The sequence below is a fragment of the Pinus tabuliformis genome, chromosome 4_1, assembly GCF_031772625.1.
Source record: "Pinus tabuliformis cultivar Carrire ecotype Pingquan chromosome 4_1, CPIR1, whole genome shotgun sequence".
Classification (NCBI taxonomy): domain Eukaryota; kingdom Viridiplantae; phylum Streptophyta; class Pinopsida; order Pinales; family Pinaceae; genus Pinus; species Pinus tabuliformis.
In genome coordinates, this window is record NC_142303.1 from 229,482,649 (window position 1) to 229,500,913 (window position 18,265).

The following is an 18,265-nucleotide window of genomic DNA, read 5'->3' on the forward strand; positions in this document are numbered from 1 at the left end:
CATAGGAAGCCATGTCTGCCGCCCTATCGATCGCAATGCACTGAACATAGCATTCAGGAAGATTGACTGCCGTACCGTAAAAAGTATTCTGCAGTTTTGCGATTGGTTTGGTAATCCCTCTACCTAGATTTCCAGAGTAGTCCCTTTCATTCCTTTTCAAACTCCTTAATGGAAAAGGTCCATCTGAGCACTTGTCACTTCAGGCTCATTAAAAATCGAAGGCGACTAGAGTCATCTTTTGTTTTTTCTCGACTCTTAAAAATTGAAAAAACAAGTTGTGTCAAAGCATCTAAAATTCATCTAATTCGGAAACATACTTCCCCTTGATTTTTAGTTGATCTAGTAATCCGCAATCGTGGAAGAAAGTCAATTGAACCCCCGTAGTTCGCAGAGGCTTATGAGTCAACCGTCTTTGTCTCCGGAATCGAAACTATTACGGACAAAGCGAACTCGTTTAACCAGTTCCAAATCTCCTGGTAAAGTTAGAACAAGTGTTCCAACAACATCAGAGACTTCGGTTACTCCAAACATTTCTGGTATCCATACCTTTACAGAAGAAGTTCAACAGCCACCGAAGGACAGTAGTACTGATCCTAGTCTGAGGGTAAACACTTGTGTTACTGAACTAGTTTCATCTACAACCAGTTGGGAGAGTGTTGTTCCCCAAACATTTGTCGCTGCAGATTCCATACTTTCTTCAGCACCAGAAATATTTTCCGGACCTGACGGTCTACCTCTTCCACCTGGTCTGATTTCTATAGAAGAGATTGTAGAGGATCCTCCATCTAGTACTCCATCGCAATTTGGAGTCGGGATCACTCTGTATCCTTCTTCATCATAAATTAGTCTACCGCCAGCGGAAGCTCCTGTAGAATTGCTAGGTAATCTTTTGGATAGACTAGAAATGTCTGAACAACCGTCGACATCTAGGACTGTGTCATCTGACACAGCGATAGCAGAACTTCCTGTTTTCACTCCAACAATGTTCGCCGGTATACCATCTGTCCCAGCAAGTTATCAACAACAAGCCGGAGTCCAATCAGGGACTGTTTCAACGACATGGTCAGTTCCTATTTCTTCATCCAGATTATCATCTGGTATTTCTTATGTTGAAACTCAACAAATTGATCCAATGTGTCTTTAAAGGCCAATCTACCCTTTAAGTACTGGATTGACACCATATGGAGGGCAGTATGCCTTTTCATTGTTCCCTCCCGGAGAACAACCATATGGGAGTTTACAACAAAGTTTAGGTCAAACTGGAATTACATCCAGCGGTTGGGTACCAATACTGCCTCAGCAACCAAGGGTTGTATATTCAATGCAACCAGTCCACCCTGTGTCGAATATTCCCGCTATACCTGCTATGGTGACTGCGTCGCAAGTACAAGCGCTACCTGTTGTATGTCAACCCCAAGTTTCTCAGGTTGCAATACAACAGCCTCTTGTCTCAATGACTCAATCACAACCTCAGGTTAGTGCCTCCTTATCTGGAGAGACTCAGGCACAAACAAGTACTATGACTCCTCATCTTGGTCAATCATCTAGTATTGGACAACAGAAAATGGTCCAACAACTAGGACTGGTTCAATCTCAACGACTGCAATTCCAGCAATCATATCAAGGACCTGAGCAACAAGTCTTTGTAAGTAATGGGCAATTACATTTCCAAAGCAGTTATCAACAACCATACTATAATGGTTATGCCCATCAACCTTATCAAAGTTACCAGCATCAAATACTTTATGCTGGTATGCAAAGACCCACTACTCAGGTGATTCCATCTTATCCTGGGTATGCTTCGCCTAACCTGAATCAACAGTTGCCCTTTGTAGCAACTCTAGAATTGTTTAGTAATCTTCGGCAAAATCACATAATCAATCTTTTGTCGACGTGTTTCGAACCAACCAGTGTGGTTCATCGTCAGGACAAGTTGGTTCGAAACGCGTCGACAAAAGATTGATTATGTGATTTTGCCGAAGATTACTAAACAATGTTATGGATCATAGAAGTCTAAATTCCTTAATAACTCTAGAATTACCAGATCTAAACCGGCTGATGAATGATCCAATTGCTTATGCCCCTTGGTGGCTCGTGATTCCGCATAAACATTTGTCAGATATTCCTAAATTTAATGGAAATCCGGGTGAAGACCCGTCGAATCATGTGATGACCTTTCATCTATGGTGTTCATCAAACACCCTAAACGATGATTCGATTAGACTTCGCCTTTTTCAGAGGACGTTAACTGGTCCGGCAGCAAAATGGTATATCGAATTGCCCAGAGCTTTGTTTGACAACTTCAGTGCCCTAGCCACCACCTTTTTAACCCATTTTCAATTACCGATAAGGTACGAAACAGGAACAGAGCTTCTTACCAATTTCAAAAAGACAACATCCACTCACATATCTGATCATATTCATGAGTGCCGACGTCATCGTAGAATGGTAAAAACGTACGTTCCTGATCAGCTTTTAGCTGAATGGTTTATTAAGTCATTATTACCTTCCATTACAGAAGATGTGGCAAAGGGAGGAGTCATCACTGAAGAGCAAGTTATTGCTTGTGCTCAATATTTAGAATTGATTTATACTCAGTCTGGCACGCTCTATGATAAAATACTTGATGCTCCTAGACCGTAATTTTCCGTTCCTCCCCCTCCTAAATCAAACAAAGACTCTCATGCCAGTGATGGCGTGATAGGTACAACAAGCACGAAATCAACAAAGGCTACATCTAAGAAAGCCCGTAAGATTTCTGATCAAAATGCAAATGAAGAACTTCTTGCCTCGGAGGTAAATGCCGTGTTGACCGACAAGGGCAAACAACTGAAGCAACCAGGGGGCAAGAAGAAAAATAAAGGGAGGAAAAAGAAGCAGGGTGAGTCATCTCCTAAAAAACCTTCTGCAAACCCTTCTGGGCAAAGGAAACCCCCTACGGGGTGTCAGATATGCGATGAGGATCATCGGACGAGAGATTGTCCACATAAAACTGAAGTTAAGAAACTCTTTAAGAGTTCAAAAACCTCAGCAGTATTGACTGATCCGTTTCCGAACCCGGGAACCAAACTGGTTGCTAATCAAAATGCTTCCCGATCCCAAGTGCTTATGTTGTCTATCTCAAAGCAGCAAAATGATGCTTTGACAAGGAATAAAGATTACGGGAATCCACAGCCGTCGAATAACAAGGCTAATGAACAACCTAGTAGTTCGACAACAACTTTGACCGAAGTTGTGCCCCCCATCATTCCTGAACCAATGATAAAGTCGCCAAATGGAGTAGTACACAAATCGACATTTAATCCTCATGCAAAAGTAGCACAGAATTATAATATAGTATACGACCTGGCCCAATCACCGTTCGCTATGTCGACACTTGAGGTACTGCAAAATTGCCTCTCCCAAAAGCAAGATCTATTATCAGTAATAGGTGGGATTGACCCAACGGATTCCAATCTTGTATCCTTTAATCACAAAGGATATGACGCTCAGTTACCAGCTCAACTAGCTTTCCTTATTCAGGTGAAAGCCCTCAACAAAACTGTTCATCGAACAATTATTGATGAGGGGGCATCTACATGTATTATGTTGATGAGTTGCTGGAAAAATTTAGGCTCACCACCCTTGTCGTGATCGTCAACAATGTTAAAAGCATTTGATGGATGATCATACACTCCATACGAGATTTTAAGTAACTTGCAAGTTGAACTAGGGGGAAAAACAGTAGAAATTGATGTTGAAGTAATCGACGGAAACCTCGATTACAACATCCTACTGGGAAGGCACTGGATTTATGCCATGGCCATAGTTGTGTCGACCTACTTCAGGAAGATTGCATTTCCCTTTCAAGGAGAAATTAAAATCGTCGACCAACAAACATTTCTCCCCAACAATTCACAAGTTACGGGAAGCATTCCAATGATCCATGGAAGCAATCATTCGCTCCAAAATATCGGAGTAGGTCTCCTAAAAGACCCTGCCTTAATGGGTACTTTTGCCCTATTGCCTCCGAGTAATCTGGCGGAAGTGGCCACAGTGGAAACCCGTAATATGAAATATTCTATATCTAATGGATTCAGAAGATTCCTAAACATTTTGTCAGCATGGATCATCGCCATTTTAGAAATATTGTAGCAATCAATTTTCTTGGCTTGGGGGGCAAACCCAAATCAATGCTCATCGAGTGTTTGGATAGATAGGTCTAAGGAATATGGTACCTCTTCAGATCCTTGGTCACATGTACATTCTACAGACAAAGGAATCATTCAGTCAATGATGTTAGGAGAGGCACCATGGGAAGATTACCACCATCGTTCCCATCTCCTGGATTACAACGAAGATTATTCCAATGACCTTAATCATCCTTCAGTTTTTGATTTTCTATCAAATATTGTAAATACGGTGGATTCCGAGGACGGTTCTTATCTCATGTCGACCTCATTAAAAAATGAAACAAGAAGTCATGAGGATAGTTCTTTTACCGTGTCAACCTCATTAAAAAATGAAACAAATCCCCTTTCCAAATCTCAAAGGTAAACCTTCATTCCAACCACCGAGTTGAATGCAATGAAGCTTGGGGGGCATGCACCTCGATTTGCGTTATTATGCTGGGGGCATGCAAACTTATCACGAGCAGTGTTACTGCAGGGTTCAAGCTCGTTAAAAAATAAACCCGCCACGAGCAGTGTTACTGCAGGGTTCAAGCTCGTTAAAAAATAAACCCGCATCGAGCAGTTTTATCACGGAATTCAAGCTCGTTAAAAAATAAACATAAGCAATGAGCAAGTGTTTCCCCTAGTGTTTAAGCTCATTAAAAAATGAACCAATTTCTAGGAAATAACCATCGTGAATGTATAACTTCAGCCTTTGAAGCCTTGGTCGTGTTCTCATCATCACCTCCACTCTGTATTGGCCGATCATTCACCTCGACTTGATTGTTTACCCCTTTTGAGGAACAGCTGTGAAGAGTGATCCTATTAGCCATCCTTGTAACACTGCCGTGATTGGAAAATTCCAAACCTTACCTGGAATCAGCTGCTACCCGAATCTATCACTCGTTCCTCAAAAACGAGTCTCCTTTAAGCTCTTTTCAACTGACTCGTAGAATATGAAAAGATTGCCGAGCTATTGGCCTTTCCAGCTCGTTAAAGTGACCAGAAGTACTATCCCTCCTTTAGATTTTAATCTTTTTGGACCTGAGGGATTAGTACACAAAAAGATCGAGCACTTGTTTTGTTAAGCTCGTTAAAAGTACCAAAAATTCATCCCTTCTGTATTATTTTATACTTTTTCAGACTTAAGGGATTAGATGACGAAAAAGGATTTTTGGAGTTTCCTTTACGTCCCTTTTCAGACTCTCTAAAATTGAAAAGGATCGAGTTATCTTTGTCGTTAAACTCGTTAAAACCTAATAGCGACAAACTTGTCCATAACAGACAAGAACGAGTTTCACTATCGCTAGGCTCGTTAAAACATAGCGATGGGTTTGCCTGAAGGGAAAATTATAGAACAAGCATATGTTATCCTCCTCAAGCTTGACAAAAATAAAGAGGTACTGGTCAGCAATGACTAGGGAAAATTTGGGAAGAAAACTCGAAGAAACTTTGTTGGTAGCAAGTCGCTCTTGATCATGACACTTTCACTCCGCATCCAAGTCGGGTTGGGTTGTTTCATTCACTGGTCACATCGCCATGGTCACATCACATCATCCACATTTGGGGTTAATGCTACCAATCCATCATGTTAGTGTTGCCGATATGTTCAAGAGAAGTCACTCAGAGAATTCACCTGTGTCTCACCCACTACAATACATTTACACTACATTCTTTCATGACCGCCACCCTGAACCTTATATCACCAGATCGTTTTCACCTCCATTAAAATCATTTGCTTCGTTCCGTGTCATTGATGTGGGATTCATTAAGGCCCTCCTATGACAGATCGCTTCTTGTCGACATCAGCTCATTATCCAAGAAGTCGATCTAGGAACACCCCTTTCAGTACTTTGAAGCCTGCATGCCTCAATGGCAAGTTTCTCACTTCCGGTGACAGATTTACACCAATGGCCTTCGACCGAAAGATTTTGCATGGTGTTCGACGCCAAGTCCCTTATTCACACCACGTGAATTGTACTGTAGTACCTTGAGGATCATTATCATTATCGGTGATTCCTCTTGCGCCTGTTAATAGCTTACATCATTGGCTGGTAATCAGGCGATGTCTTTCCATGTTCGACTCCAGAACATCTCTCACATGGATCGGCTTGTACTTTGAGTGAAGATCGAACGAGATTGAAGACCCCGGATCTAGTTTCATCCATCCGGGCTGCGATATGTATTTAGGAAAATAAAGACATCAAATGTACATCATTGCTGCATAGATAATCATCAAATCTATGGGATGATGGCTCCTCCAGAATCATCAGTCTACACTCAGACGATTGTCTGTCCTATGTACATGAAAATGAATTTATAAAGCTGAGCATGGGAATGCCCGTCTCAGCTAGATCATGAAAATCTTATGAAGATAATGTATTGTATTGTATCTTATTACAGGTCTCCTTCCAGCTTGAAAGAACTTCGGATCCTCATGATAAAGCATTTCACCTGACATCAAAAAAGATTAACGACCTCATGCTTTAGGGGGCAACTGTTATAGACATTTTTGGGCACTACAACCCCAAGCATAAAATGTCCATAAACCAACGGCACCTAAGTCCCTAAAAGTGTTGTTCCAACCCCTAAAAGAACAAGGTCAACTCATTACAGCTTCTCCCAGAAGTTCTCCATGAAAAACTACTAAGAACTGGTCAAAACTGGATCAATTCACCTGCTCCATAGGCAAAGTGTGTTGCATCTCACCTAAATACACACAGTGGGTGCATTGCATTTCAAAAAGCCCTTCTATGGGGTGCGATGGGCGAGAAGAGACAAATGGCAGTGTCAATCCGCGAGGTGGAGAAGCATGAAATCTTCCAGAAACTTCTCCTGTGACACTTGCCTCTCTGAATTCGACCAGGGATGAGTAAGAGATCATCAATCTCCAAGTGGAAGCAAGAACTATCAGAGGGAAGACACTAATCAAATCACAAGCTGACTCATCTCCCTTACAGACATTTATATATGGATCCCTCATCCCAAAGATCCAGAGGCTGGAATTTTGCATCTTGTAAGGAATTGCTATTGGTTTCTTGAGGCAACATCATAGTGTTGGGTGATCTAAGCTTTGAATGAGGTGAAGAAGGGCTTACTTGCTGAGAGGATGATGATGGGTCAGAACAACTGGTTGTAACTCTCTTGGCTCTTTCTTGATTATCAATAAAGCTATTCAAGTTTTCCTCCATACTCTTGTGTAATTTATGTTTTGTGCATTTGTATGGTCAATTTACATCTGATCCTAGATTGTTTATGATAATAGATCCATGTTCTCGTATAGTGTTATGCTGCTTTGATTCTACAGGTACTCTGTGAAGCTAGGTATACAAGAAAGCAAGTAGCAAAGGACTATTAGAAGAGAGAGGAATCGAGTAAGGAACCAAGCGCAAGACAGAGGTTGGTCTCCTTTATTCTTCTCTTATCTATCTTTCATAAACGAAAATGAAAGTAGTTTTACTTTGTTTGTTTCTAAGGTAGCTACCTGCCTTAGTGGGATTAGCAATTCTGCATAGACACTTTTCCCTGTAACAACTAGTAAAGAAATGATTTGGTTACAAAGGTTTCTGGATGAATTGGGTAAGAAGCACGAGTTGGGCAGGTTATACAATGACAACCAGAGTGCCATTCATCTTGCAAAGAACTTTGCATTTCATTCGAAGACTAAACATATGCAGCTCAAGTACCATTTCATAAGGTCGGCATTGGAAGATGGACAGTTGAAGCTGGAAAAGATACACACTAGCCAGAATCCTGCAGATATGCTAACAAAAGTTGTAACCTGGGAGAAACTGAGAATCTGCTCAGTTTCAATTTGTCTTCAAGTATGATGAAGAAGATGAGAAATAGCCAGGTCCAAGGTGGAGTCATTGTCTTGCAAATGAAGCAGCAGTGAGTTGCTATAATCAGTGTCCAAGTGGGAGATTGTTGGGTGTGGAGCTTGATTATCTTCTATATTCAAAGGTTTCAGCCAGATGTATACCCCAAGAAGATTGTACACCCCTCCACGTGGGGGGGTGCGAGGGGGGACTTGTCCCCCCTACGAGGGTCCAGGGGGGCTAATCCCCCACAGATAGGGGGTCTAGGGGCCAGTGGTCCCCCGGCGGGGGTTTAGGGGTAGCACCCCTGAAGCTAAAAATAGATGTAAAATTGCCTTGTAAAAGTCTAGTAATTTCTAGTCAATCTGGGCCGTTCATTAGGCAGATGATCTGACGGTAGAAGTTATGTTTAATTTAGGGTTTTTTGGCCTAAAGGAAACCCTTCACTATATATGAGGGAATTGTATTGCGTCTATGATAGATCTGTATTCTGAGTGAGGAAGAGAGAGGAGATTGAGAGCGAAGAGGGTGTTCCAGCGGATCTGCTATAGGTTGTATCTCTTCAGTTTGCTAGATAATATAATAAAAGAAGGATTGGCTGTTTCTCCGTGGATGTAGCCCAAACTGGGTGAACCACGTATATCTGTGTCTCTCTTGTTTTATGCTTTTTTTTGTTTATATTTCTGCAATATTTTATGTGTTCCATTGCTCCGTAATATATAATTTTCTAACATGCCCCTCTCAATGCATAGAAAATATGTAGTTGCTTCAACATAGAGCTCGGGAGAAGAATTTGAGGGGATTAAACGCAAACAACAGAGTTTTGTAAGTAGTTTTGGTGAGAAGAGGAAACACTTCTGACATGGAACTGAAATGTCAGAACTAACATACAGAAAGGCCACAAAACAAAACACGTGGCTCAAATATGAGCAGGGTAGGAGATCACTCACTCTGATACCATGTTAAACACATACATGGTGAAGGAAGAATATGAAGGATAAGCATGAGATTTCATCTATTATTCACAATGATACATATATAGTACATTGGTGTGACCCTTAGATTCATATTCCAAGTGGTCTCTTGGACTCTGGTGGTTGTTCACATTCCACACCAACCCATAGAGGATTAGGTGTCCAATAGAAATCAAAATTGTTGACCATGGAAAATAGTTTAGATGTTTCAAAATGTTAACAACTATCACTGTAAAGTTCATATAAATTGACATAATTTGAATGTAAGATCCCAAACAACTAAATAATCAACATATATGGAATATTTCAGTGTTATAATTGAAATAATAACAAGGCAAACACAAAACAAAAGGGATCCAAAAAAAAATGATGCAACCCTTATTTATATTTTTAACTGAAGAAAATAGTACATTCCCATACAATAATATTGAAGCCCCTACAATGGCACACACAATTACTCATCAAAATAGAAAAAAAAACACTGAATCACAATCGTGGACCCTTGATGGATCCATAGACAAATTACACCCACAAGGTTTTCATCCCTGGGACCAAACTATAACTCACCCTACCAAGTTCTCAATAAATAAAAAATAGATAGACAACTCTGAATGATCTCAATGCCTAACTCCTATCTCCTACTATAGGATTTATGGACTCTCTATAAACCTTATTTTATTATTTTCCCTCGAAAAAGGAAGGAAAATTCCATGGGAAAATACCACAATAAATACCATGGGTGGATTCTGTCCTGGGACGTGTGGGTTATGATACCATCTCGACCCTCCATCACTATCTGTGCCTAAGAGCCCAAGCTGCAATATGCCCTTGGCTAAGAGTATCCTCCTAGGAATCATCCCATCAATAGAGTTCCAACTCATAATCTCTCGCCAATCCATCCCGTGGAAAGGATCTAATGCATGAATTCCTACACATGGAATAAGTCTACTATGTTGATACTGGTCGATGCTCAACTCATGCTACTCCACTCGATCACCCAACATGATCCTTTTGGAGAACTCTACCCTACTCACCCTAATCTATAAAGTTGGGTTGGTAGTGTTGCAAGCTCTATCTATGTACTCCCATAGAGGGTTGTTTTGGAACTCCCAACTGTACTCCTCTTGCTTCCTTATAAGGGACTTAATACGTTCCTCTACACTAGACAACTTGGCTACTAACTCAGCACATACCCCTATGAGGTCCTCAATTTTTTTGTTCTCTTGTAAGACAATGTCTCGAGCTTTCTAGAATCTCTGATTCAACATTAAATATTTTTCTTGAAATGCTTGATCTTTTCTCGAAAGTCCACTCACAATTTTGGTGCCCTACTGAATGCTTTGTATCTATCTACACTAGATTCCCAACTATCACAACTCCAACTTGAGCATTTGATAGGCTCCTTGGGAATGGTTCACCCTGCACACTATGTTTGTCATGCTCCCCCTTTTGATCATGCTCATCATTTTGATTCTCTAATTTTGGATCCTCACTCAAGTCTCCCTAGCCTCCTCCACTTGTGAAGACAATTTGTTGTTCATCCTCTTCGGTTATTGAACATAGATGCATTGGTGGACTGCTATCTCTACTTAACTAATCATATCTTTATGGACATCTTCTTGGTGAGCTATGGAATTCTTTGTATAGGATTCTACCTCATCAATACCAATAGGTAGAATTTCCTCATGCACTTCTGAATGCTTGTCATCTTGCAAGACTCCGAATAATATAAAATTGTTGCTCACCATCCTAAAAATCAATAGACCCAACTATAGAAGAATCCCTATGATATGAAGGAATCTCCTCTTGTTCTATCCTTGTTATCTCCTTCCTATCACGTCGACATGAATGATTAAGTGCCCAAGATCCCTTGCAGATAAAACATAGTCCTTTCCTTCTTAGTTCATTCTTGCTGCAACTTTTACTACATTGGTTCTTGCTTCCTCCATTGATCATTTTAAGCTCCCTTTTAGTTAGCACCCTTATGAGAAATTTTATGTTTTGCATGACCAAATTATCAACTAGATCATAGGAAGATTGTGATACAATTAGTTCCTTTCTCCACATGGTCAAAGGTTTGGATCTTAGTATCTTGCAAATGTTGGCATCTCCTTCTGAGAAAAATGACACAATATTTTACATGCTTGTTTTGATGTGGACTGGATGATCCAATGTAATGATGGTGTAAAATTTCTAGAATATCTAAAAGATTAAGTCGCCACATTCCAAATTTAGAATGAATGTGTCAAAGCTAAACTCTACCATGAGTTATAAGATTCTATGCCACTTGTAAAAGGCAGGAAGCATGATGTTGTTCAACCCTTGAAGGGCTTCTATTATCAGTTGCAATATCTCTCTCATGATATTCATTATGTAAGGAGGTAGAGGTGATGTTAAATGTATGATCCCATTGAGACAAGAGGCAATTGTGAGTCTGGCCTCTTTATAGGGATGCTCCCAGAGTTTGGGTAAGCATGGATGGCTTGAGAGTCGAATTAAGTTTCTTCCATTCTGGTTGTCTCACCTTAGACAAACATGTGTCTAATTCCTTTATGACTGACATTGTTTGCTGCAATTCATATACAAATGCGAAGATCTTAGCTCCTCTTCCATGTCCTTCACTTCCCATGGTTGCTTCTACTGCAGAATGACACGGACTCTTTTCGAGACTGGGTTGCTACTTTGACTATGGTCTAAGGAGGTATTGTTCCATAAAGGACCATATATTTTCATTAGTTCATCAAGAATGTTTTGGTTATTTTCTAGGATCTCTTCAAGTCGACCCATATTCTCACATGCCAAAGCTGGAAAATATGCAGGAATAGACTAATTTTTCATAGGGAGATTACATCAACATTTTGTCTTTCATGTCTTCCCAAATATTCCACTTCAACAAATTTGGCCTAAGGATACTATAGCCATAGAGTTGAATAATAGCGAAAGAAATGATTTTCCCACCTCTTTTTTTCATGTTTCTTTTATATATATTCAACAATCATGGTAACTACTCTTAATAATTTATTTCTTCTTTTAAAAGGTTACAATTAACCTTATTTATTTATGAAATGGCCAGATATCATGAAGAATGGATTTGAATCTTTGAAGTTGCTACAATCTTGGTATCCCTTAATAATCCTCAACTTAATCTTTAAAGAAGAACAATGTTGTTGACCTTACCTGGGGAATAAGTTTCCCTTAGATGGAGAAATCGACACCTTCATAGCGGTGAACCCTTCTAACTCTCCAATGCAACATCTAGTTAGAACAACATATGTTACTATTAATTCGACCTATTAGATGGGAGTTGGGACGCCTCCAATTATTTGTGGGATTGTCCAACATTGTTGCCTTCTCCCATTCGGATACTATAGATATCAACTAGATGGAAGCCTTTAATCTCACAGACAACTCAAGCAAAGCAATATATATGAAAATCTTGCATTATGAAATTCAGCAAAATAAGACCATTTAATTAATCGAAGGTTTACAATAATTCTGTAAAATGGGCCAAGCATAAACTATGTTTGACTTACTACACCAATTTCCCAATAGAATTATAACTTGACTTTGAGAAGCATGTGATTTCCTTACACCGAACATAGATTGTCTTTGGCTTGGTGATGTTGAATCAAGGCATAGTTATTCACCCTCTATACTCATAAATGATGAATCAGACCGATGTTGACCTGACATTATTGGATCATGGTCCAACAACGTTGGTCGGCTCGCTTAAGCCCATGATTTGGTGTTTCATTGCCACGAATTCCGCTTGCTGTGGGGACTGGCCCAGGGCATGGTTAATGACTCTCGTCCCATGGTGCCAACCTACAAGATTGGTCAATCATTCCAATGAATGCTCCAATTCCTATGATGTTTCATGATTGTGAATATCCATGACATCGTTCCAACTATTGCAACCCGCTGGAACAACTTCTGCGCTCTCACCATAACGGCCCCTCACTATGCAGTCAACAGGTGGAGTGGTCCGGTGTATTATTGTAATCGACCATCTGATCATGCAAGGGATCTCCACATCCTTAGTGCATGAGCATAATTTAAATCACTATGTTTGGTAACTTCCCTTGTCGGTATTTGATGGTCTCATGGCCTTGAAAGGGCGCTCCCTCTATTGATGGTTTGTTGATGCCGCTTGACACTTCTAAGGAAAAATGAGATTCACTCCTTTATGTGATAGTTGAGGCCGACAATGCCTCTATCATCTACACATAGTTCTTCAACATGGCACTTAGAGTGTCATTGCATTCTCCTTTTAGTGTTGCTACAAACTCTTATGACAATTTCTTTACAAGAGCTTTCATCCTTTCAATAGATTACGTGCAATTTAGTGTATAATGAGGCTTTAGATAAGTTATTGTGAAATTTGTGGAAAAATCAATTGAGCTTCCAAACAAATGCCAAAAGATAAAATCCGAAATCCCTTCCCCAAAATCTTTCATGGATAGAGTTAGTATGTTGGCTCAATCCCTAAAGATAAACCAAAGAAACCAATGCCCAAAACCCCTAGAATTGGTCAATGCGAACACCAAAAATTGATAACACCAAAACTCAAATTTCTCCTTTTATTTTTCTTTTTCTATATATATATATATATATATATATCTATATATATATATATATATATATATATATATATATATATATATATATATATATATATATATATATATATATATATATATATATATATATATGTTCTGAATCCCTCTACTCCAATATAGATTTAGATCTATTTATTGAATCGGGAGTAGGAAAATTTCCAAAATAAACCATATAGAGTGATATCAAATATCACCAAAAATGGAAATGTTGGCTAGGGTGAAAATGAATCCCATTGATGTTCCCTGGATAAAACCCTCAAGATGGCAATATGCACAAGTTTGATACCACTTTAAGATCGCAAAAGGATAAATAATCAACATATTTAGAATATTTAAGTGTTCTAGATTAAATACTAATTAGCCAAACACAGAAAACAAGGGATCAAAAAATAAAAAAGATGCAACCCTTATTTATATTATTAACTGAAGAAAATAGTACATGTCGATACAATAATATCGGAGCCCCTGTAATGGCATTCAAGACTACTCATAAAAATAGAAAACAAAGACATTGAAGCACAATCATAGACCCTGGATGGATCCACGAGAAAAATTACACCCACAAGGTTTTTGTCCCTGGGATCAAACTAGAACGGGCCCTGCCAAGTTCTCAACAAAGAAAAAATAGATAGACAACTCTGGATGATACCAATGCCTAGATCATATCCTCTTTTATAAACTTTATGGAATCTCTAGAAACCTTATTTTATTGTTTTCTGTAACACCCTCCTCCCACATCTACCCAAGTAACCGACAAACCGGGGTAAACATGTGACAATAAGTTACTATGATATGATTTGACCTGCTAGGTCACCTTAAGGAAGTGGAATCGACGAAAACACACCATACATACCTTTCACATCAACAACAAGACCCCCAAGAACCATCCCAACCTCTCAGGTAACCAGCCCCTGGGTCCCACTGAGTTTCTAGCAATAGAACCCACATATAAACTAGTATAATACTCATGAAATAACAAAGAGAAATAACCTCATATTAGTGATGCAAAAGCCAACCGGGTATGGGACTACCACGTTCCACCCACCGTAGACATGACTGAGCCAAATCTCTCTGCAGCTAGTCACCCTAGTGCCATATTCCAAGCATGAATGTGGGATATCATAAAACACATTAATAAACCCATCTAGGGCTTCCAGAATCCAACCACCTCAACCCATCAAATAGTGATTCCACCTCATGGCCGGACATCACAAAAACATCATCAGTTTGGTCTCTACCCAAGTCGTTTAGGGCTTCGTATCATTTGTTCCAACCAAAGCTTCTAGGAATAGCAACTCAACCCAAGCTAAAGGAAACATGAGAACGAACCAAAAAAACAAAGAAATAAACCCACAACACCATGGCTATCTAAGAAGTGGCAAAGCTAGACAAATCCACTGTCAATCCCAACAATCCTCCATGCTAATGACATATCATGACTAATAAACCACATGCCTATGCCATGCATGCTAAAAGTAGTGAGGAAAAGATACATGCAACTTGGTACCTACAAGAAAAAACCATTGTAGTTGTTGATCCTGATGTCCTCTTGCACTTTCCTCCTCTTCCTTTGCCTTCTTGCTCCAAACCTCCATGCATGCCACACTCCTCTAAGAGTGCTCCAAGAAAACTTTAGGCATCCGAGAGTATGAGAGAGAGAATAGAGAGAAAGCTCCACCAAAACATGTCAAAAGGCTTACTCTAACCAAGCCTGCCCACTGGTCCTCATAAACCTTTTTATCAATGAGGTCTCTATTTTCTTCAATTTCCTCCTTACGTGCAACCTATGACCTTTCACCTCCCTTTCATCCTAATTTCCATTATTTTCATAAATAAAATGCCAAATAATGTCTCTTTCCATTCCCAAATCATTTTCCATTGCCTTTGCCAATTTCCTTAGCCATAACAAATCAAAATGAACACCCACTAGGATGTTTTTCCCACCATTCATCTTGGAATACGTGTCCCATTACTATGGCCTTATATATTTTTATAAGGATTTTTAATGAGGTTTGTTACATTTTCCATCAAAAAATGAAGGAAAATACCATAGGAAGATACCATGGGAAAATACCACGATAAATACCATGGGTGGATTCTGTCCATTTTGACTACATCGATAAAAGGGACTATTACATTGGACTACAAGAACGGAGAAATTTTGAGTGGCTAAACATAACATCAAGTATCAGATGAAGTAACTGGGACCAGATCTTCAGTTCTCACTCCTACTCATGTTGCAGGTTTCCTCCAATCTTTCTTTACGTTAGATGATTTGGAGTGGTTCCTTCAAATTGGACCATGCCTAATTAGGCCATCCCACTTCCAGGTAGATGTTTTGATCCTTACATACCACATTAGTCAGGAAATCAATGTTGTTGTCACCAGAACATTAAGAGTGTGAGGCGATGACAAAAGAGATAGATCACATCAAACTTCAAATACAATAGATAAGGTTCTCTAGTCGTCAACTCTTAAACAATTTTTCTATTGGGGTCCCATTTATTATTTTCGTAGTTGTTGTTTTATCTAGCTAAGAGTCACCATCAACATGCAATTTTAACCTTCATTTTTAGCCGGGATCAAACCCATCTCTAAGCCAAGGAGCTCTACCACATTATTAATAGTGATGCAACAATTTCTAATATACAAATTTAATGCTTGTCCTTCACAATCGTGGAAGATAACTACATATCCTGCTTGTCCAATATTTCCTTTAGAGACACCATTAAAATTTAACTTCACAAAACCCATTTGGGGAAGGGTAAAGACTGTGGTAGATTCATTATGAGGTCTAGGATTCTTGGATAGAATTTGAAGGATAATTAATGAGGAGATATCTAGTTTGGTCAAAATCCCTAATTCATGTTGATCATATTTCCAATCCTCATTATTCATATCCTCTGCGATGATGATCTCCCTCATGTTTTGTTTTATAATTTATCAGACTTTTCCATCTTCATTTTCCTTTTTTTTTAATATCCTCTTGTTTATTTCTTCCCAAGTCATCCGCATAACAAAGGCTGCAACTAGAATCCAAGCGTGATTTAAGACTAGATTAGTGAATATGCTTGGTCGCCATTGCTCCATAGCTTCCACTAAACTGTTGTAGTTGTTGTTTGAATATTCGAATAGGTGTAATATTTGAGCCCTTAAACGGTTAGAAAATGGATAAAAATTTAAGAGGTGCTCCATGTTCTCTTCCTAGTTCCAACATAGGGAAAAATCAAAGGACCCTAGAATCCCTTCTTTCTAATTTGATCCCATGAGAGGGTTTTCTTTTTTCCAACTAGCCACAAAAAATGTGCAACTTTGGGCCAATGGTCATTCATCCAAAAAAAATCCATGGGATTTCCCTTTGAATTTTGTTGTGACCATCCATTAATGAGTAAACCTATTTAAGTGTAAATATTGCTTTAGTCTAGTATCTCCAATGGAGTGTTTCATGGGCTTGATCAATGGAGATTTTACATCTTTGCAACTCAATAGAAAGAATAGGCAACACTATCAAGGATGTGTGCTTAGGCCAGTCATCCATTGTCTTCACCTTATCCATATATTGGAATTTGGGGATGGTTTCCAAAGTCCCTGTACTATAGTATACTATTGAGTTGATGTAAAGGCCTCCAGATCTCGAAATTCCCCATGTTCTTCTAGGCAGGGCAATTGTTGCCATCTTTCTAGAAGAGTATTGTGTATCCATTCTTGATCTCCTAGAAGACATGATTTTGAATAGTAATTTGATTTTCCTGTGCTAAATTCCATATAGAGGATCCTATGGATATTATGTAGCCCTTAAATTATCCAATTGAGAATACAATTGATAGTTTTCCTGTTCCAAATTTGTTTCCATAGTTCATTGCCTCCCTAAAGCCACCTCCACCAGAGTTCATCCCCTATTTCCATGTTAAGCATCTCTAGGTCTCTTAAGCCCAAACCCCTACCTAGCTTAGGGATGCAAAGTTTTTCCCAAGCGACCAAAGAAAATTTTCTTTCTTTCTTATCTCCTCTCCAAAGAGAATATCTATACAAGGTAGTGATGGTTTTAAATATTTGTTTGGGGGATGCGAAAACTAATAGTTGGTAAGTTGAGAGAGCTTAAAGGTTAGACTTGTGACGAACTAGACATTCCATCAAGTTGAGTGTGTAGAATTCCCAACTATCAACTTTGTTGTAGAGCTTCTGAATTATGCTCTGCCAATAGGTTATTTGTAAGGATTTCTCCATCATTTGGGATCCCAACTACTTTCAAGGTGTTTACCTATTTGGAAATCCAAAAGATGAGTCATATGTTTCTAAACAATAGCATTAATATTAAGGAAACATATATTTGAGTTGTCAGCCTTGGTCAATATACCTGACACCTCCATGAAATCATTGAGAATGGGTTTTACAGCCATATTATCCCCCACTGTTGAATTTCAAAGAGCATAATATCATCAATGAACTATTGATAGGTGATGGGTAGATAATGTATGTATAGTAGAAGTCCTTGGATGTTATCCTAATTCCTCGCTGCTTTGAGGTATCATCCTAGTCCCTCCATTGTAAGAATAATTAGAAAGGGGGACGGGGATCCCATTGTAAAAAACCTCTAGAAGGATTAAAATTCATTGTTGGGGCACCATTCAAGAGAATGGAGAAGAGGGGTAGATATTAATGATTTGTTCTAGGTGATGCACTAGTCTAAAAAACAAAAGGAT

The 18,265-nt window shown here is 39.2% G+C and overlaps 1 pseudogene; it reads right to left on the reverse strand.

Moving 5' to 3' along the window:
- The window catches only part of LOC149175070 (F-box protein At4g05010-like), a 36,015-nt pseudogene extending 18,053 nt beyond the window's left edge, over positions 1-17,962 (reverse strand).
- Between the last annotated feature and the right edge of the window lie 303 nt (positions 17,963-18,265).